This window comes from Felis catus, chromosome A3 (assembly GCF_018350175.1).
Source record: "Felis catus isolate Fca126 chromosome A3, F.catus_Fca126_mat1.0, whole genome shotgun sequence".
NCBI classification, from domain to species: domain Eukaryota; kingdom Metazoa; phylum Chordata; class Mammalia; order Carnivora; family Felidae; genus Felis; species Felis catus.
The window spans coordinates 139,046,457-139,067,831 of NC_058370.1; the positions used below are offsets into that span (position 1 = coordinate 139,046,457).

The 21,375-nt window shown below is 48.0% G+C and overlaps 1 protein-coding gene across 15 annotated transcripts in view; it reads left to right on the forward strand.

The window, feature by feature from the left end:
* MYT1L (myelin transcription factor 1 like) overlaps window positions 1-21,375 on the forward strand; it is a 427,126-nt gene that overhangs the window by 34,632 nt on the left and 371,119 nt on the right. For all 15 annotated transcript variants that reach the window (XM_045055040.1, XM_045055041.1, XM_045055043.1 and 12 more), the window contains exon 2: window positions 9,386-9,479. The gene's annotated coding sequence lies outside the window, so the exon portion shown is untranslated. The remainder of the gene's footprint in view (window positions 1-9,385; window positions 9,480-21,375) is intronic.

Here is a 21,375-nt window from a genome sequence, read left to right on the forward strand (position 1 = left end):
CATACTCAGGCTTCAGGGCACCGCTCCTGACGCTTGTCTAGTCCCTGCTTCCTCTTTTCTGAGTTCATACACCTACTCCAAGACCTCAGTGCTTACAGTGTCAGAGAGAATCTGATAGAGAAAGATGAATCGCAGACTTCATACAGAGGGGCACGTGTCAGGAGTTCCCTCTAAAACCTCCCTGGCATGTATTCATCTGCTGATCCGGGGTCTGAATCCCCACCACGGTGGGGAGGTCACGGCCCAAGAGAAGCATATCATTTTGAAGAACACTTACCTGATGTTGCCACTGGTTGCTTCTGTACCTGGAACGTTACACACCTGCAGGCTGGGACTGTCTATGGAGTCTAGAAACGGATACAGGTATAGATCTAGAGAGATACTGATCTTATAATGCCCAGCAGGGTATGGTGCCCATATTACTATTTTCAAAAATGGTTAATAATGGATTTGGTCTACAAGGCAAATGATAAAATGAGCTTTCAGTTATCCTTGAGCAATAAAGGGTTAGTAATGACTCATATTTACATGGGGTTCGGAAATCCTTGGCCTCCCTAGCAGAAAGAAGTTACCAAGTGGAGCATACTTGGAACAATTTGGTCACATTGGTACGGTGGAGACAATTCCTCCCCAAAGCCTGGCTGTCCCCTTACCTCTCTCCCCATGCATGGTAAATGGAGGTACAAGCTTCATCACTCATTGGTGTCCCCTCTTGGCTTTGCTGCGGCTGCTGAGCCTCAGCACCACTGCACAAAGCCCGGGGGGTGGGGGAGCCCCAGCTGGTTTGAGGCAACGCAGTGCTCCCACATGCGTGCGGTACTGACCGCCTTCCACCCTCTTCCTAAAAAGAGACCCTCCCAAATGTGCTGTCAGGACAACCGGGCTTTCCTGTGTCCCGACAGCATCTGGGAGTGTCTCAGGGGCTTGTTTTGGGGGGGCTCCCCTCTGATGACACAGTGCGTTCTGAGCATGGGCAGGTGGCCTGGAAACTGCCTGTCAGCTGTCACCATCATCTGTGACCAAGCTCGTCTTTCCGTCTTGTCACCTCACGGCCTGAAGTTTCATACTAATTTAGTGTTTGACAATGAGCAGTGAAGACAGATGATTGCAGGCAGACGCTTGTCCAACTCATAGATGCACATATTTCACCACTTCTAGGGCCCACAGGACATGGCAGCCCCCAGCGCTGACTACCTCCTCCCCCACGTGCCCTCCTGTACCCCCGCGCCCTCGGACAGCCCGCCCGGAGAAGGGCACCTTGAGGTTTTGCAGCCCAGAGTGCAGAAGCCTGAGGTCCTAACACAGACACCTCCCCACACTTTCCCTTTTTGCATTTCTAAAACCATCTGTGTGGCTCCAGATAAGCCAGGAGGAGGGCCGGTGTCCATGTCCTGCCCCCAGGCTGGCCCACCCCCTGGAAGCACGGGACCGCCCCTCCGGCTCTGCCTGTCCTGATGAGCACGGTCTCCGCTATCACCGCGCCCTGAAGGGAACGACCTCTCCCCATTTCTGTGACGCCTGGACTCTGGGGATGATGCTCCGGAAGTTTCGGCTCCCCTGCTCCTGCAGGGCACCCGGCGGCGGCACCAAGCACATGGGGGCACTCCTCTCCAACTCCTTGGTGGCGTCCTTGTCCCTATCCGTTCCCCCCCCCCCCAGCCCTCGGACCAGGGGAGGCGAACCCCCTGTCCTGGGTAAAGGGTGACGTGCCTTGGCGTCCACTCTCTGTGATGAGGGCTCCGTCTGCAGGGCCGGGGCCCTCCACTCCCTCGCCACCCGAGGCCTCAGCTGGCCTTGAACCTGAACCTCCACTCCCTCTGTCCTGCATCTCAGCCACCTGATATTTTCCTTGTGAGTCAGGTTTGCCAACGGAAGGGGCACCTTCGAGAGAGGGACGTGAGCTTGGCCAACTTTCTCACCTTGTCCCTCATCCTTGCTCTGTGCACCCTGCCCCCAGAGTTCTTCATTGTCTGGTGTACATGCTTGAGGATGCAGGGACAAGGATTCACTGCAGAGAAGAGTCGGTCAGATATTATCAGTACATCTGATTCGCTGACAGCAGACTTTCCTGTGTGTGATGAGCGAACACGGACCCGCCTCGAGGCCCCTTCTGATCACAGATACAAACTGTGTTCTTCGCATGACTTGAGCACAGGGCTGACCCGAAGCTGGACAGCACGTCCAGCACGTCCAGCTGTCAGTGGTGCACGTCCACCTGTCTGGCCAGGGCCATTGAGGGCCCGGGTGGGGGGGGGGCAGCCTGCCCACCCCCAGCCTGGCCACCTCGGGATCTTCCGTGCCCTCTCCCGGACGGCGAGTCACGGTGGTGAGGGCCGTGTGCGTGCAGACATGCACAAGAAATTAGAGACAGCCCAAAAAATTCAACGGGGGAGTCCCCCAGAAATTCCTTAGATAGCCGGGCCTCGGGCTCTTGTGCGGTTTGTAACTTTTTTCTCGAATTTCAGAGTCATTTTGACGTAAGCCATTTGGGAGTGGGACTGCTTAGCCCAGTGTGTCTCAGGGGCCCCCACCAGAGGAGAGCCACGCACCCAGACGACGTGGCAGTATCCAGGGTGCTGAAAGCCCATGTGGCATTCACTGTGGCCACCAGACGTGTGGCTCCCACCAGAGGAGAGCCACGCACCCAGATGGCGTGGCAGCATCCAGGGTGCTGAAAGCCCGTGTGGCATTCACTGTGGCCACCAGACGTGTGGCCCCCACAGCCCGTGCCCACCTTCGCCCGAGCCCCGTGTCTGACATGGCGGCGCCTTCACAGGCCCTGGGGGCGCCGGTCTGCTGCCCGCTCTGGACCCAGTGGTTTCCTCTAGCTCCACATCAGTGGGGGAGCAGAGAACCCTCAGTTGCAGCCTGGGCAACAAGGGAGGAGCCCCAGGCACCACTTCCGTGCACTCGTGACACTGGGTCGGCCCTGGTACAGAGGCCACCCCTCCATGCATTTTCCTCTGACAGTTTGAGAATCGTGCTTTTTTTTGTAATGTTTATTTATTTTTGAAGAGAGAGCATGCGCAAGTGGGGGAGGGGCAGAGAGAAAGACACAGAATCGGAAGCAGGCTCCAGGCCCCGAGCTGTGAGCACACAGTCCCACGCAGGGCTCGAACCCATGAACTGTGAGATCATGACCTGAGCCAAAGTCAGATGCTTAACCGACTGAGCCACCCAGGCACCCCTGAAAATGGTTAAAAGCACCATGACAATATTAAAGTCCTTCCCAAACCTGGGTCCCAAACCTGCAGAGTCCTCTAGTGTGAGGGTGACCCCTGGGTCAGAACAGAGAGCATCCAGCCACCTGCCACATCACAGTGAGCTTTCCAGAAACCTCACAGAGCGTGTGGACCTGCAGAGGCTCTGAGCCTCCTCGTCTCCATCTGAATGGACGGCTTTGTTCCCTCTCCAAGAGCGAGCGCCTGCCTTCGCCTGTTGCCTTCCTGTCTGTAAGGTAGGCTTGTTTAGGACCAGGACCCGGTGTCTTCCTCTGGGCTCAGTGTCCTGCCTCTCCTGCCCCAGAGTGGCCTGCTTCAGCTCTTTCCAGGCAGTAAATGCCTCCTGGACTAGATTTTCTAAATCACAGGCTTAGGGGACTTCCGGTTTCAGCTCCGACATGTAAAATCATAGATCTCCTCGCCCTATGTCTGGACACTTTCATCTGATACCATAAAAGGATTTAAGCTCAAATCACAAATCATTGGTTTCGTAGTCAAGAGATAGTAAGCCATAGCACAGCTTTGTGGCGAAAACCTGGGAATATGGCCCTTTTCCTCTCATTTTTTGGCTGTTCTCACTTCTCATGCTGCTTCTGTGCCTCGTGCATGGTTTTGAGTTTTACTTCTCTGAGGCTTCCTTAAACGTAGTAATATTATACAGCCGTGGTTTTTGTTACCAGCTGTCCCTTATATTTCCAGAGTGATTTTCGTAAGAGCCCTAGAAGGTGAGTGGGGCAGGCATGTTGTCTCGCCTTCTCCGTGCTCCCTAACGGAGGAGGCAGCCGAATGGCGAGGTTCCTGGCAGTGGCGAGAGGCAGGACACTGCTTCAAACCCGGGACACTTTGGACGGGTTTCCAGCCTTTCTTCGGAGCCACTTTCTCTCAACCTTGACTTCACATTAGGATCACCTGGGGAGCTTTGTAAAAAATACTGATGCCTGGGCTCCACCTCAGACCAATTAAATCGCAGTCTCTCCAGGTGGATGTCAGTGTGTTGTAAAAGCTCCCCAGGTGATTCCAATATGCATCCTGGGCTGAGGACTATGCTGTTTTCTTCTCTGTCGGACGATGAACGCGGGGAAGATACAGCCCGTTGCGTGGAGGGGCGTGTGGACGCCTAATAGAATTTTGACGTTTCAGGCTGCGGTTCCTTAAATAGCCTCCCAATTGGTATGTACATAGTGTAAGTAATTAAGCTTGAATGATTCCCTTTCTTCATTGCTTTCTTTATGCCCACACCAATGTTGTATCTCCTGGAGATGTAGGTTCCTAATCACAAGCCAAATCAGTACAAGTATTCTGGTTTCACGCCAGGTGTCATAAAGCACCTAACAACGCCCTCGCCTTCCAGCGGAAGAAGGCCTTAGAGACCGGCTAGTCCAATGGCTTTTAAACTTTCATTAATGAAAACCCCCTTTCTAGAAAATGAAAGTAGATGATGCACAAGCTGGGGCTTCGGATCTCCCAGCTCAAATCTGCCCCAGCTTGCCTCCCGGGCACACACGAATATTTGTTCAATCAGTGGTCGGATGTGACCTGGGGGCGCTCAGAGAGGATGTGGTTTGAAGAGCAGTTTTTGAAGGTTCTGGTTTGGCTGAGAAGGTAGATGAGTCCAGGAAAGGGATCTGGGTGAGCAGGGCCCTGCTTTGCCCGCGTACGGCGGTTCTCGAGGGTGTGGCTGACATCACGCGCTCTCTCGTGTTGTTGTGATGGTGAGTTGACAAGCCAGTATCAGAACATAAATAACCTGCCTCCCCCCCGGGGATCCCACACCTGACTTGGGGAGGTCTTCCCCAGGGAGCAAATTTCCTTTCCCCGCCCCCCCCCCGCCCCCCCCCGCACACTCTCTCCTCCCCCACCGCACCTCCCGGGACCCACCTCCGGGGACCCTGTCAGTGGTGGGTTCATGCGGCTATGTTTACACCGTGACGCAGGTGAGACTGGGGTTTGGGGATTGCTGACTCTGTAGGCGATTAATTGGGATCTACATCTAAATCTCATTTTTTCGTCTCCTCAGACAATACTAAGAAAGTCCCATTATTTCTCAGATGCCAAATTCTTTAAAATATCAGTCATGTGCTCACCCCGTTTAGAGAGGATTTTCTGCTCCACTCCATTTAGTCTGCTCTTACTCCATTGGCAGGCCAACGAGAGCCAAATTTCCCCTGCAGACCATTAGGCGATGTCACGAGAGCTCTTATCCCAGTCTTACAAGAGGACGGCTGCCCAAGTTAACACGGTGGTCAGCTGGTTGTTGGGACTGTTTTTATTATCATTGCTATAGGCCGTGGCCATATGTTCATGTATCTGAAGCTCTCTGTGGTCACTTCTCACAGCCCACCTTTTCCATAAGGTATGAATGGAAGTTAGCTCCCTAGAGCTAACTTCCCTGGCCTGAAAAGCCAATGATAAGCAAATAGCACAGTTTTAGAATTCAGAGTATGGGCCACTACAGCACTGCCACGGAGGGAAGTCCTAGGAGACTGAGAAAGATGTGAACACATAGCAGTTTATATAATGCATAATAATTCGTGTTTACAATAAACATAAAGCAGCCAACTTTCAGCTGCTCAACAAAAATGCCACACCCAATCTGCCGGCATGAGGCACACAATCTGCCTGATCTGATCAGCCGGGTGTTACAAACTTTAATTTCAGAACTTTAATTTCAGAAGCTACACATTTTGAAAAGATGACAAAGCTAACACTCCTGGGGCAGACTTGAATGTTTTGTACTCTTCTCTGGTGAGAATGTGTCCACTCTGAGCATTTATATTTGGCTCTATTCTGATAAACACTCAAAATGTAAATCATGGTCAAACGAGCCCTTTAAGTGAGACTCCAGATCAGCAGTGTCCAATGGGACCATAGCGCAAGTCACAAAATTACAAGCGTAAGAGTGCCTTTTCCAACAGAGATTAAAGTGAACGAAAATAAACAGACGAAGTTAGTTTTAATAATATATTATGTACCCTATAATACTATTGTATCAATAGGCAATACATATTTATTCATGGAATATTTATATTCTTCCCTTCATAGCGTCCTGTGGAGTGTATGTTACATTCATAGCACGTGTCACCTTGAAGTAGGCATGCTGAAGTGCTCAGTGGCCCACGTGGCCGGTGGACAGCACAGGGGCAAGTGACCTAGATAGTAAGAAACCTCTTATTAAGTTCTTCCTGAGATTCTGCTCGGTCTAGGTGTGTGATGGTTAGGTATATGATGATTTCATGGCTTTTAAAGTGAACTCGAACTTTATTGAGGACTTAGTGTGGTGTTCGGGGGCACATGCTGAGGCATCAGATTGTCGGGGTTCAAATCTGGTCCTACTGTTTACGAATGAAGTGATCTTAAGCCAGTTACTGAGCTTGTCTGTGTCTCATTTTTGTCACCTGCAGGGTCGGTCTTGTGATTCCCCTACTTTGCTGTGAGGATTAAGTAAACCGATGCATGGTCATTATTAGCACATGGCAAGTCTCTGTTTTCAGGTCTTTGTAAATATATCTTCCCTTTACCCAAAAAGGAACCATAGCAGAGATCCTAGAATATGGATGACACAGGTAACGATAAATCCGGTGTCTTTTTCAGGAAGGCTACGGGAAGGGACAAGTAAATGCTCTGTGTTCTGATGGCTCCGTCAGTCTCCAGTGTGTGAGGCTCCAAAGCTGACCCCGACTTGTGGAGTTAGTTAGCCTGCCCTGTTGAAGTTTTAGTTGTGTTGCTGTTGTAATTTCCGTGGAAGGCTTGCTACTTCTCTTCTGATGCGGAAAGAAGTACAATTTTGTGTGTAAAAGATAAAATGGAATCATTCTTACTTACTAATTAACCAGAATATTCACATAATTTGAAGACCCAGCTCCCTAACTTACTGGTAAATAAAGCTTAATCAGAGAGGTCAAAAACTCTCTAATCCATTATTCCCACTTTACAAGTGAGAAACTCGCCCAAAGCTTTTGAAATGCTGTCACTTTCCATGCACAGTAATTAGATTATTCATATTTTTAGATAGACTTAAAAAAAAGGCTGGGGCTGACCCATGCTTGTTCATGCTTCTTTAACTCACGTGGCTGTGAGTATCTGCACAGACCCTTAGAGCCGGGATGCTGGCTATTCTGACCTTAAGAAGAAATGCGAAAGACCGTGGACTGAATAAGTTGGAGTCTAGTCAATGTTTTCCAACATTTCAAAATCCGATACCCTGTTTTGATAAACGTAAAGTCATGTAAACTTCTATAGACCTACTGAGTTTTTAAAAAGAAAGATAATTGACTAAAAACAAATTAAAGCAATGGTGATTTTAGGTGAAATGAGTGTGTTGTGTGCACACACACATGCACCCACGCACACACATGCACACACACGCACACACACACAGACCTACACCTTACTTGATCACGTGAGCATTAATTCTATTCATTCGCCATGAACTTCTCTTTCTGAGTGGGTTGGGAGACAGACCTCAGCAAAGATGTTTCTGACACAAAGCCTGTCCTCCTGTCGCACCCCCTTCCCTCCCCGCCCTCAGGATTGCATGCAGCCCTTGCCCCTTCCCTGCACAGAACCGCTCAGCTAAAGGAGACAGAACAAGGCCCAGGCATGTACTGGCTCCGCCCTCCCCAGTCGGCTGGGTCAGTGTCATTCACAGGTGGCCTCCCCTGTGCTTGTACAGGGAACCATATGGGGCCACCTGGAGCCACCAGAACTTTTACTTCTGACTCACAACAGGCAAGCATGTTCTAACCCAAGTAGAAACTAGATTTAATGCCATTTTCGGTAATAGAGTCAGATTCCAAGGCCTGAAATTCTCTTAAATAGCTTCTAATGGGTTCTCTGTTTTATTTTTCCCATTTATTAGAAATCAGCAGAAACTTGATACCTTCGTGACCCCTTTTAAAATTGGTCACATGCTACATTTGATCTGGGGGGTGATCCAAAATGGTCTCCACATTTAATAACAATGTGCTGTCCTGGAAGACACAAGCGAAGGTTTCTGCACGTGAACCAGGCTGTGTTCAAAAGGACTAAATGCTTCCTTCCAAGAGAATAAAAAAACCAGGATGACGTTTTCGTGGGGCTGGGATGGTGGAGGGCAGCCCGGAGATGTAGAAAGAACGCTAAAGTCAGAGAGAGCTGGTCTTGTGTGCTAGCTGTGTGTCCCAGCACCACACGGTACCTTGAACCAATGTCAAGTGGGAATGGTACGTCCTGCCCTGAGCAAAATGGGACTGTGGGCCCCCAGCCTCTAATGCAGAGCCCGGCCTCTCATAGGCCAATGGTCGGTAGTGGCCACTTCCATCGGTGCCGTTGTGAGCAGGCAGGCTTGGAGTCTCCTCACTTCCCCAGTGGAAAGTGTGGCTCTGGGTGGGCTGTAGGGACCCGCAGGGAGGGCGTCCCAGGTAGAGGCGCAGAACAGAAGCAAAGTTGAGTGCGTACAATGTCATGCTTCTTATCTCCTCCCACAGAGCTGCTAAAATTGGAATGAATATGCTTGGTGGTTAGAAAAAGTTGAATTAATGTTCCAAAGGAACTCTATTCCTTTCTTTCCCTTCAAGGCCCCCACTTCTCTGAGCACACCCAGAAAATGGGAAATATCAGACTTCCTTCCTTCCTCTTCCCATCTTTCTTTGTTCTGTTTTTTTTAAAGTTCCTATTTCCATTGTAGAATTAGTCCTCATGTGGCCTCAGGCAAGCAACCTGATTCTGAGATTCTTATTCGATCCCACCCGCTGCCATATTTCAAGCGGGCGTGCACATCCCACGGTCCGGAACCTTCTGTGGATGTCTGTGATTACTCCCTGATGGGCAAGTGGTGTCCCGGGCACCTGGGCTCATCTCTGAGTCCTCTCCCTTTGTTGGTGGTCTTTGTACAGAGGCCGGAGGCCTAAGGACTGACTCAAGTTTCACACGCCTGACCTTGTCCTTTAATTGTTACTAAAGATCAGACTTCGATTTCAAAGGCACTACGCCTTTGAAGGGTACAGTCGGGCTGTGTAGGCCCAGGATTGTGCCCAAGCCGCACTGCCATGAGTGTGAGGCCTGCGTGCATGGCCTTCCTTGCATTAAGGGGAGTGGCAGACATGTAGGGACACCCTCCATCCCATCAATTCAAGGGGGTGATCTCAGTTCCATTAACCACCTCTTCTGTCCTCTCTTGTGCACAGAGAAGCTCACGCAGAGGCTGAGGCCAAGGAGCACGCAGCTGCCGTCTGGACGTCTGTGCCATCGATGCTGACGTTGGAAGAGTCGTAGACTGTGGTATGTTAATATGACGGGCCGTGTACTTTTGCTAGGCATGCAAGGAATGTTACCTGAAAGCAAGGATTGGGGATGTGCTGGTGCTTGATGTTGAACTAGGCCAGTTGAGAAAGGGTTCTTTTCTACCAGCGTTTCTTGCTGGTTCTGATATTGAGATGCCTCAACTTTATTGTCTAGTTGATTAAATATGCACGTTAAACTGGTACATCAACTATCACTTTTTCTTGTGTCTTTACACTGATGGGAGCTTGTAGGTAATCTAAGTATTTCCGAAACAAGCCAAATTAAACGGGGGCATTAACCAAAAGGTGTATTTATATTTCAACGTGATGTTTTTAATTTTAAAAAATGTTTCCTTCATGATATGTGTATGGTGCCTGATAAGTTTCACATGACTTGTGCCCAGATTCTTTAATTGGGGTCTCAGGGAGTTGTGCAGACTGGCTGGTGGAAAGGGCAGTGCCGACCAGCCCGCGAATGGCCTGGACGTGTTGGCACTCCCTTTGTCTCTCAGAGGCAGCGTGTGACACTCTCAGAGCGTGGAGGGTAACAGTGACGACTTTGAAAAAGAATGGGTTATTCTTTTGAGAAAGTCCTCTTTACTGCTGATTTCCACATGGAGAGGCACGTTGTCGATAATAATGTGAAGCACGTATCGCAGGCTTTGTCAGCCACGTTGTCTTACTCCTGACTCGTCCCCTTTTCAATCCTCGCGGTAGCCTTAAAAAGGGCACATCATCACGCCCTTGCAGACATGACGGTGCTGGGGATGAGGCAGGGGGACAGCTGGCCCAGGTGACACTCAGGGTTGCAGCCGCGTTTTGACCCTGAGGTGTCTTTTTTCCATGGTGGTACGTCCTGGACAGTCATTTGTAACTCTTGTAAAACATATCTGAGATATGATTTCGCTCATTCCCAACTCTATTACTGAGCAGCGTAACCTTGACCAGAGCACGTGGGAGAGTTCTGTCCCCGTCCTGTGACCTTGAAGCGCACACTCGACTTTTCTGGACTCTGCTTTCTCTTCCAGTGATGAGGGGGTGGGACTGAGAAATTGAAACTCTCGTAAATAAGACAAATCTAATCCCCATTAAGACTCAGAAAGGAGCCAGTCGTTTGGACCTGACATTCTCTATCTACCACACCATTAATTTTTAATTGTTCAAAATTACACCTTTTCAAGGCATCATCTCTCTTCTCCCTCACTTTTTGGTGACAACATGGTCAGGAACTTATGTTTTAAATGTTGTCATTCCCACTAGTATTGAACTGCCACAAAGCTAAAGGAGTTTTTTAATTTTAGTTTTCTTTACACAACTGCTGTATGCCCATGTAGGAAATCAGTGTTCATATACACACACACACGCATACACATATATGTATCTATCTCATAAAAAACTTAAAACGCTGAAAATACCAGAATTCAGTGATAACTGCCTTTAATATGTTGGCTCAAAATTTTTTGCAACTGTTTTCCTTGTACATACAATTTTAAATTAAGATGGATTACACTGTAATTTTGTTCTTTACTCCTTTTTATTTTATGCATATACATATCTTTCTATATCAATAAATATATTTTTATAACATCATTTTCCATAGCATATAGTATTCCACTTTATGGCTACACTAAATATATCTAACTAATCCTCTATTATAATTTCATCAGTTGGCTTTTTTTTTTTTTGCTTCATAGAAAGAATTTTAATGACCGATCTTTTACCTAAAACTTTTTACGTTGTTAATTATCCCCTTAACATAAATTCATAGGGCAACAGGTAGCTCAAAGGATATGTACACTTGAAGGCTTTTGAGAGAACAATGCTTTCAAAATTCTCCTCCAGTCTGATGTCTTGTCCTGGGACTGCACATGCTCCGGGACTCGAGATAGCTCAGCATCCATGTTGGAATGGTCTGTCATTGCATGTGCAACTTTTACGTCAACTGCACGTACTTTTAGGAAAAAGTAATCTAATAGCATGAGATTTTATTTCAATGTATTCCAAATCCCAAGAACTCAGTTCCAAACCTTACACTTTTGTTCTTTTGTTCACTGAACTGCTGTGTGTAAGGCACGAAGCAAGACAACGCCAGACACAGCTGATATGTGAATAACGGAGTAGCCCGCACTTGTGACAGGTTCAGCTTTTGGTAATGAAATGCACACTTACATTGAGTGCAGTGATAATATGAAAAGCACGATAACAAATTTGCCTTAAAAAAATAATCTCAGGAGGCACCTGGGTGGCTCAGTTCATTGAGCTTCTGACTTCAGCTCGAGTCGTGATCTCACAGTTCGTGGCTTTGAGCCCCATGTTGGGTTCTGTGCTGACAGCTCAGAGCCTGGAGCCTGTTTCAGATTCTGTGTGTGTGTCTCTGTCTGCCCCTCGCCTGTGCTCTGTCTCTCTCTGCCTCAAAAAATTTAAAACATTTTTTAAAAATTAAAAAAAATAATCTCAGGGCACCCGGGTGGCTCAGTTGGTTAAGTGACTGACTCCTGGTTTGGCTCAGGTCATGATCTCACGGTGCACGAGATCAAGTCCTGCGTTGGGCTCTCTGTGCTGACGGTATGGTGTCTGCTTGGGATCCTCTCTCTTCCTCTCTCTCTGCCTCTCCCCGACTTGCACGCTCTCTCAAAATAAATTAACTTAAAAATTATATATATATATATATATATATATATATATATATATAAATCTCGAAATATATACATGTATTCTCATTATTAGCCATTTGACACAGTGACCGTGATTATTCTTAGTGTCTGAATCTGAGTATTTCAAGATCCACAACCGTTAGGGAAAAGCTGTATCACGTTCATTCTACTACACAGTTGAGGGTCCTATACCAACACTCTGCCCCCACCCTGCCAGCCCCTGAAAAGGAACTTTTCTATTGCCTTCTTGACCGTTACTGGGAACAGAAAGCCTCCCACTCAGCAAGGCAGTCCATCCCATTGTTGGGTTGTGTTGAGGGTTGGAGTGTTATTCATAATATTCTTAAAGTGAAATTACTATTTTATGTTATGTACCTATTGTTCTTAACTTTAGCTTCCAGAAACGTATAGAATAAGTTCAACTCAATCCAATTCAAGGGATATATTGTTAAGAGTCTGCTATGGTCAGGAACCATTCTAGCTGCTGAGGACCAATTTCTATTTCATATGACAGTATTTCAAATATTTGATGGTAGTTATTGTTTCCTAAGTATGCAAGTTACATAACTCACCGTTTCTAAGGGAATGGGACTGTTTATTATCTAGTCAGCCTGCTAAGTTTCTATAAAGCCATGAATTTTGGCCTCAATTTTGACCACATAGGCTAGTTGAGGACCATGAAGACAGAGACACCCCCCACCTTCATGCAGATTACTAAAGATCTCATTAAAAAGGAAACAAAAGTCATCTGCCCCAAACTCTTAGTGATAGTGACAGGAAAAGCCTTGCCATGGTGTGTGAGTCTAGTACACAAGGAAAACCTGCCATGGAAGGAGGACAGCGTAGGTGTCTGCCCCACATGGGCCACATTAGGCAAGCCACTTAGCTTTCCTCGGACTCACTCTCTTCATCTATAAAATGAAGGACACAGCAACCTCTGCAGAGGCTGTAACCCCAAAATCACAGGTCGGAATCCCATGCTCGGGGCCTGAGCTTTGGATGATACAGCTCTAATGCCTGAGGGTGTGGGCTTGTTTTCTGGAAGAGAATCGGCACACATAGCAGACACTTCTGCGCTGTGACCGTGGCCCGTGAGGCTGACATCCATCAGTTGACTTAATCCTCAAGACGACTACTCAAGGCAGGAAACATCACCCCCATTTCAAAGAGGACAAAGCTGAGGCAGAGGTCGGAACCTGAGTTGAAGTCTGGGCTGAAGGGACCCACATCTGCACTGCCAGCCTCTATGATGTGTGCCAAACCATAAATTCCAAATCCCTTTTCCACCGTCTGGTTGTCTTAGAGATACATACCTCCCAACACCCACTGTACCAATATGAAAAATATACAAACAACATAAAAAAAAACACATCAGTCCACAAACATGTGAGCTACCCAATCCAGATAGTAAATGACGTTTAACCCGTGTTTGTGTGGTTGATTCACTAAAATGACCAAAGCTGATTTCACATGAGCAAAGAATATTACATGCTTGAAATTCTCCCTCTGTGAAGAAAACCTTCTTAGAAAATGTCATGCTTCTATTTTAGTCCACAAATGTGTTCGGTTGTCCATGAACATTGTCTTACTTTTTATTCTCAAGTTTCCTGGCTCGTTATATTTATTATTTCTTCATTTTCTCCTTTTCTGAAACTTATGTGTACTAACTCCTATATTTATTATCTTATATTCATATAACTTTACCATTTCATATAACTCATTTACCTGTGGCTGCGTCCCTGACTTTACACCGCACACTTGTGTCTGCCTCTCTAGCGAGAAGATCACTCAAGTGTGACTGCTGATAGTGCTGTCATGTCCTCTGATTAGGAGTGAGAGGAAATGTCGTTGTCCAGTGTCCAGCGTCCGGTGTTTGACGATTTGGGGATGGAAATAGAAACCCTCGTTAGCACAGACTGGTAGAGGGAACTGGAGGGAAGGCTTCCACTCAGTTGGAGGCAAACAGGCCAGCCAGCAGGCAGGAGAAGCAGCTGGTGGGAGGAGAGCTGGCCGCCCCACAGGGCCACTGGGTGCCTGCTCAGGAGTCTGATTTTCTTCCTTCCTTCTTCCCCTCTGCCCCTCCCCCTGCTGCTGCTTCCAGCCACAGAATCTGGGCAACATAGCACCTGGGTAGTTAAGAGGACAGCATTTCCTCCACACCGTAGGCTGTAGTCCCACACAGGGAAAGTCCTGAAATACAGCACAAGCCAACCCTGCCAACCCTTGTACCACCTCAAGTCCTGGAACACAGAGAATTCTGTCATCTGTGCCTGGGCCAGAAGCCCATAGGCTCCCCCCAGTGTCACGACTGTCAGGGCACTAAATGCTGGTGTGTGACCAGAGAGGCCTGGAAACAGAGACCCACCTGGGGGTTTCCACTTGTACCATAAGGGTCATTTGTAAGTGGCTGGGGTGAAAAGTGATCACGAGGTGGCCCAGAACTGCCTCCTCTGGTCACACCAAAGTCCCAGTGATGCAGAGGCTACAATGCGGGGACAGGATGCAGAGACGGCCTCGGGGGCTTGCACCCTGACGGAGCTGGGCAAGGGGGAGTCATGAGGGACCAGACCAGGCCGAGTGCTTGTGTGACGAGATTAGGATAAGAACAGGAGGGGTGTCCTCTGGCGTGGGCAAGGTCCCAGGCGGCGTGTGTCCTCCATCCATAGGACCTGGCCCTCTGGGCCACAGTGATATTGTGTCCTTACAATTCCTCCACCATCTTTAATGTTTACTTTTACGTGAATAAAAGTATTAAAATACAGCAAGAAAAAAGTATATTTCATCTAAGTTTGGGACCTCATACATTAGATTAGAATTTAAAGCATCAACTATTTACACTATCTAGAATATCAACTACCCAGTATTAAGGAATTAGTGCTAATTTTTTACATATGCAAATAGTCTCATGACTCTGTTCAAAGAGTTTTTGTATTTTAGAATTGCATTCTGAAACATTCCTAGGTAAAACTATATCCTTTCTGGTATTTCCTTCAAAATAATGTAGAAATAAATAGTCATTGGATGGCAATACAGTTGAAATGACATTGGCCAAGCGACATTGTTGTAACTGATTGGCAGGGGGATTATCATGTTCTTCTTTCTACTTTTATAGTTTTAAAGTTTTCCGTAGTAAAATATTTCAATGAATGCCAAGTTGTAGAACACAGTAATCAGAGGTATCCTCTCTATCAGACCTGCAGGGAACACATCCAACTTGTGTTCCTGGGAGTAAATTTCCTCTCTGTGCCTCATTTTTCTCACCTGGAAAATATGGGTAACAATAGTCCGGACCTCACAAAATTGTGGAGATCGCGAGCACCATTACATGTGAACCGCACAGGTCCCTCCTGATAAGCAGAGCACCCACATATGTTCGCGGTCACCAATGTGTATAGAGGTGGAACTCTTGTGTTCCTTCTCCACTTGGAAGTTTGCATATTGGCAATTGCTGTGACAAAAAGCCCTTTATTTTGTATGTAAAAATATTTTGGAATGAATAGTTATCTTTATTTTAAAATCAAAGACAATTGATTTCATAATTAGTAACTTTTCTGTGAGTTGCAACTATGAATAGATTTCTAAAGGTATTTAAATAATAGATACAAAAATGGGCTGTTAAACTTGCTAGGAATATATTCTGATTTTTTTTTTCAAAGAAGGACCCGATTAGACTGTTTAGCCACAACACTGACTAGGGCTTGAAAATTTTTTAACTGCTTTTTTCTTTCTGCACTGCTCCATTTCCCACATTATTTAAGCCCTAACTCTGAGATGTTCTCAGAAAGGAACCAGTGTTAGGGTTTGGAAAGCTGTATTTTTGAAAGAACCCACACTCACCTCCTCAAAGTGGAGGTCATCATGACACAAAAGTGCATGTAACAAGGGGTGTGTATTGTTCTCTCCATTCGTGCTGCCTCCCCTCAGCGTGTGGTCTGTGTTTCCTTTCAGTCCAACGTGGGGTCAACTGTGAGGGTCTCCCATCATTTCAATTGTTTCACCAGTTGAACAAAAAGTGATTTCCACAAGGCTCATGTTCGAGCAATGTCTTTGTACAAATCACTGTGCCTTGAGAGAAGGGATGAGAAAATGAGCAAAGATGTCTATTCTGGAAATTTAGTCAGGATCTAGAGGTGACATGAGTACCTAGAGGTGAGACGAGGATCTAGAGGTGAGACAGGGATTCAGAGGTGAGATGAAGATCTACAGGTGAGACATGAATCTAGCAGGTGAAATGGGAATCTAGAGGTGAGATGAGGATCTAGAGGTGAGACAGGGATTCAGAGGTGAGACAGGGATCTAGAGGTGAGACGAGGATCTAGAGGTGACATGAGGACCTAGAGATCAGACAGGGATCTAGCCAGTAAGATGAGGATCTAGAGGTGAGACAGGAATCTAGCCACTGAGACAGGGATACAGGGGTGAGACAAGGATCTAGAGGTGAGACGAGGTCCTAGCAGGTGAGACAAGGACCTAGAGGTAAGACAAGGACCTAGAGGTGAGACAGGGATCTAGTGGTGAGACAAGGACCTAGTGGTGAGATGGGGATCTAGAAGTAAGACAGGGATCTAGAGGTGAGACGAGGATCTAGAGGTGAGATGAGGATCTAGAGGTGAGACAAGGACCTAGAGGTGAGATGGGGATTTAGAAGTGAGACGAAGATCTACAGGTGAGACAGGGATCTAGCAGGTGAAACGAGAATCTAGAGGTGAGATGAGGATCTAGAGGTGAGATGGGGATTGAGAGGTGAGACAGGGATCTAGAGGTGAGACGAAGACCTAGAGGTGACATGAGGACCTAGAGATGAGACAGGGATCTAGCCAGTGAGATGAGGATCTAGAGGTGAGACAAGAATCTAGCCACTGTGACAAGGATCTAGAGGTAAGACAAAGATCTAGAGGTGAGACGAGGACCTAGAGGTGAGACAGGGATCTAGTGATGAGATAGGGATCTAGAGGTGAAACTAGGATCTAGAGGTGAGACAGGGATCTAGCAGGTGAAACAAGAATCTAGAGGTGAGATGAGGATCTAGAGGTGAGATGAGGATCTAGAGGTGAGATGAGGATCTAGAGGTGAGACAAGGATTGAGAGGTGAGATGGGGATTGAGAGGTGAGACAGGGATCTAGAGGTGAGACGAAGACCTAGAGGTGACATGAGGACCTAGAGATGAGACAGGGATCTAGCCAGTGAGATGAGGATCTAGAGGTGAGACAAGAATCTAGCCACTGTGACAAGGATCTAGAGGTAAGACAAAGATCTAGAGGTGAGACGAGGACCTAGAGGTGAGACAGGGATCTAGTGATGAGATAGGGATCTAGAGGTGAAACTAGGATCTAGAGGTGAGACAGGGATCTAGCAGGTGAAACAAGAATCTAGAGGTGAGATGAGGATCTAGAGGTGAGATGAGGATCTAGAGGTGAGATGAGGATCTAGAGGTGAGACGAGGACCTAGAGGTGAGATGGGAATCTAGAGGTGAGACGAGGATCTAGAGGTGAGACAGGGATCTAGCAGGTGAGACGAGGATCAAGAGGCGAGACAAGGTCCTAGCAGGTGAGATGAGGATCTGAAGGTGAGACAAGGATCTAGAGGTGGGACAGGAATCTAGCAGGTGAGATGTGGACCTAGGGGTGAGACAGAAATCTAGAAGTGAGACGAGGATCTAGAGGTGAGACAGGGGTCTGGCAGGTGAGACGAGGATCTAGAGATGAGACAGAGATATAGCAGGTGAGACGGGGACCTAGTGGTGAGACGGGGATCTAGAGGTGAGACAAGGATCTAGAGGTGAGAAAGGGATCTCCAGGTGAGACGAGGATCTAGAGGTGAGACAAGGACCTAGAGGTGAGATAGGGATTTAGAGTTGAGACAAAGATCTACAGGTGAGACAGGGATCTAGCAGGTCAGACAAGAATCTAGCAGTGAGATGAGGATCTAGAGGTGAGACAAGGATTGAGAGGTGAGACAAAGACCTAGCAGGTGAGATGAGGACCTAGAGGAGAGACAGGGATCTAGACATGAGACAAGGATCTACAGGTGATACAGAGATCTAGAGGTGAGATGAGGATCTAGAGGTGAGGTAAAGATCTAGAGGTGAGACAGGGACTTAGAGGTGAGACAGGGAACTGGAGGTGAGACAGGGATCTAGCAGATGAGACGAGGACCTAGCAGGTGAGACAGGGATCTGGCAGGTGATACAAGGATCTAGAGGTGAGACAAGGACCTAGAGGTGAGATGGGAATCTAGAGGTGAGACAAGAACCTAGTGGTGAGATGGGGATCTAGAAGTAAGACAGGGATCTAGAGGTGAGACGAGGATCTAGAGGTGAGATGAGGATCTAGAGGTGGGACAGGGATCTAGCAGGTGAGACGAGAACCTAGAGGTGAGACAGAGATCGGGAGGTGAGACAGGGATTTAGCAGGTGAGATGAGGACCTAGAAGTGAGACAGGGATCTAGTGGTGAGGCGAGGATGTAGAGGTGGGACAGGGATCTAGTGGTGAGATGTGGACCTAGGGGTGAGGCAGGAATCTAGAAGTGAGACGAGGATCTAGAAGTGAGGCGAGGATCTAGAGGTGAGGCAAGGATCTAGAGGTGAGGTGAAGATCTAGAGGTGAGATGAGGATCTAGAGGTAAGACAAGAGTCAAGAGGTGAGATGAGGACCTAGTGGTGAGACGGGGATCTAGAGGTGAGACAGGGATCTAGCAGTGAGACAAGGATCTAGAGGTGAGACAAGGACCTAGCAGGTGAGATAGGGATCTAGCAGTGAGACATGGACCTAGCAGGTGAGTCGGGAAAACAGAAGCAGTGATGCTCAGTACGCAGACTGGAGCTCGCAACCTGGAGGGAGAACACTCATTTCCAAGCACAGAGCTGGGAGCGTTTCTTGGAAGGTATGGATCAAATAGACGGTGACATAATGGAGGAAAGAAGCATTCACAAAGAGACAAGACAAGGGGAGAATGAGAGATGCTAATAGCACCCCATAGCGAGGAGATTCCGTGAACTGCCAGTCTGAAGCAAGTGAATGCTGCTGTGAACTTTTGCCTTCCCAAACTTCTCTGTGGCTCGGTGGCACACAGCGACTGGAAGACCCCAGCGCTAGGAGCATCTAGAACGGGAGGAGATCCAGATGACCACGGGGAGTGGAAAGTCGCAGCAGAAAGACCACTCTATCGCCCGGCCATAGAGTCGTGATATCATCTGCCAGGATTTTCAAAATAACTTTTTACATCAACTAAAACAGTTGTAAAATTCAAAAATCTGCCGGATCAATAGTGTAATAAGTTAGATAATTCTGATGAGAGGAATAAAGACCCCTCAGTCAGCACTGAGTTAAGTGCTGATAATCTCTAAGATAATCTCTATCTTAACTAAACTAGGGTGGCGCAGGCTTAGTCAGTCCTCAGGTATCTGTTCATGGTGGATGTGACTAGTGGCTGAGAGGCAGCCTCCCGGTGTCCGTGGGGTCTGGGCTCTGTCCCCTGGGAAGGCACTGTGAGGGTATGGCAGACTGTGTGCCCTGCTTTAACATCACATTCTATGCGGCTTATTGGAACAACGCTCAGTCTTTTCTAACTTCAATCGTAGACAAACCTTGATGAATAGGAAGCCTGAAATATTTTCTCACCTCAACACATTGACCCCGGGCACCTACATCATGTTGGACGCTGCCATATATGGAACCCCAAACCCAGGTCTCTGGGAGCTCCTACTCCCCCAACAAGCCCCCAGATGAGTAAAACACAACAGGAGATAAGCCACAGCAGGGACGCAAGGTGCCTCATGGAGGGAAGAATGGCACTAAAGAATAAGCAGGGGTGTTCCGACTCCTGACTAAGGAGCAGGGGGAGCGCAGCAGGATGTTGTGGAGGACAGGCCCGTTGAGTGTGGAAGGCACAGGCAGAACAGTAGGCTGACACGGGGGGAGGAAGGACATTACCCCGCGACAGACTGTTTGGAACTTATCTTACAGGCAACGGAGAAGGGCAGTACGTGTAGGAGTAGAGCGTACCCACGGTGCACTTGAACTAGAGGGCAGAGTGGCTGGATCACACTGGCAAGGTGGAGAAGACCCCCCAGAGCAGCACCTGTGTTTCTATGACGCCAGCTTGATGTAGCACAGAGCACAGTGGTCAGTGTCTGAGCCCACACCCGGGGCTCTGTGGCTTTGTTGTTCTCATCCAAATAGTGGACCGGTGTCCCTGTGGGCGAATTGGGTACTGATTCCTGGAGCACCACACAGAGGGGAAATCAGCACCCTAGGACCAGATGCAGCCCACAGGGCAGAATCACAGGCTGCACAACAGACCCGAGAGAAATCAATTATGTTCACTGCAGGTGCAACCAACACTTTTAGATGCGAGTACTGAACAATACGGCCCAGCACAGCTCAGCTTCGCATCTCTGCTGTATAATGCTCACACACACACACGCACATACACACACACGTGCACACACATATACAAGAACACACACATGTACACATAAACACCCATATACTTACACGTGTGCACATACATATCCACACGTGCATGCCCACATACGCACACACGTGTGAGCAAAATGTGTTTATGTGTCATGCATACATGGGCGTGCGTGCACACATGCACAAGTGTGCGTGCATACACATGTGCACATACATACCCATCACACACACACACACACACGCACACACACCCTTTGATTTCCTTTGCAAAGGTGGTTCCCCAGCGGAAGCCCAGTCACCCTTCAAGCTGCAGCTTAAAGGTACACGTGTGGCTCTGTCACCCCTCCAGAGCACCCCAGACACCGTTTCCCTCACGCCAGCACACCCCTGCCTGCTGCTCCCCTGCAGCGCCCTCTTCCAGCTCCCGCCTGCACTGACGGTGCTCTTGCGTGATGATCAGCAGTGTTTGCTTGGCCCCGCACCACGCAGAGCAGGGTCACGCTGTCCACGTGCTGTGAGAACCACCCCAGACCCAGCCTGGGGCTCTGGCTACAGTCTGCCCATGGACGTGCTCTGTGGGGCACTCACACGTAAGGCTGTGTCTGTCCTTCTTCTGAATTGTACATGGTGGCTTTGGGATGCCATGCGATGATGAATACAGGAGACTTTCTACATACGCACTGTGGTGCTGCTGAAGACGTTGCTTCCTGCGAGTTTACGGTCAGCGGTCACATGTAGTGTTTACTTTAAAGTGTGCTTTAATCACACCAGACCTTTACAGCCTCAGAAATCGCTTTATGGAAAAGCCCAAATCTCCTAG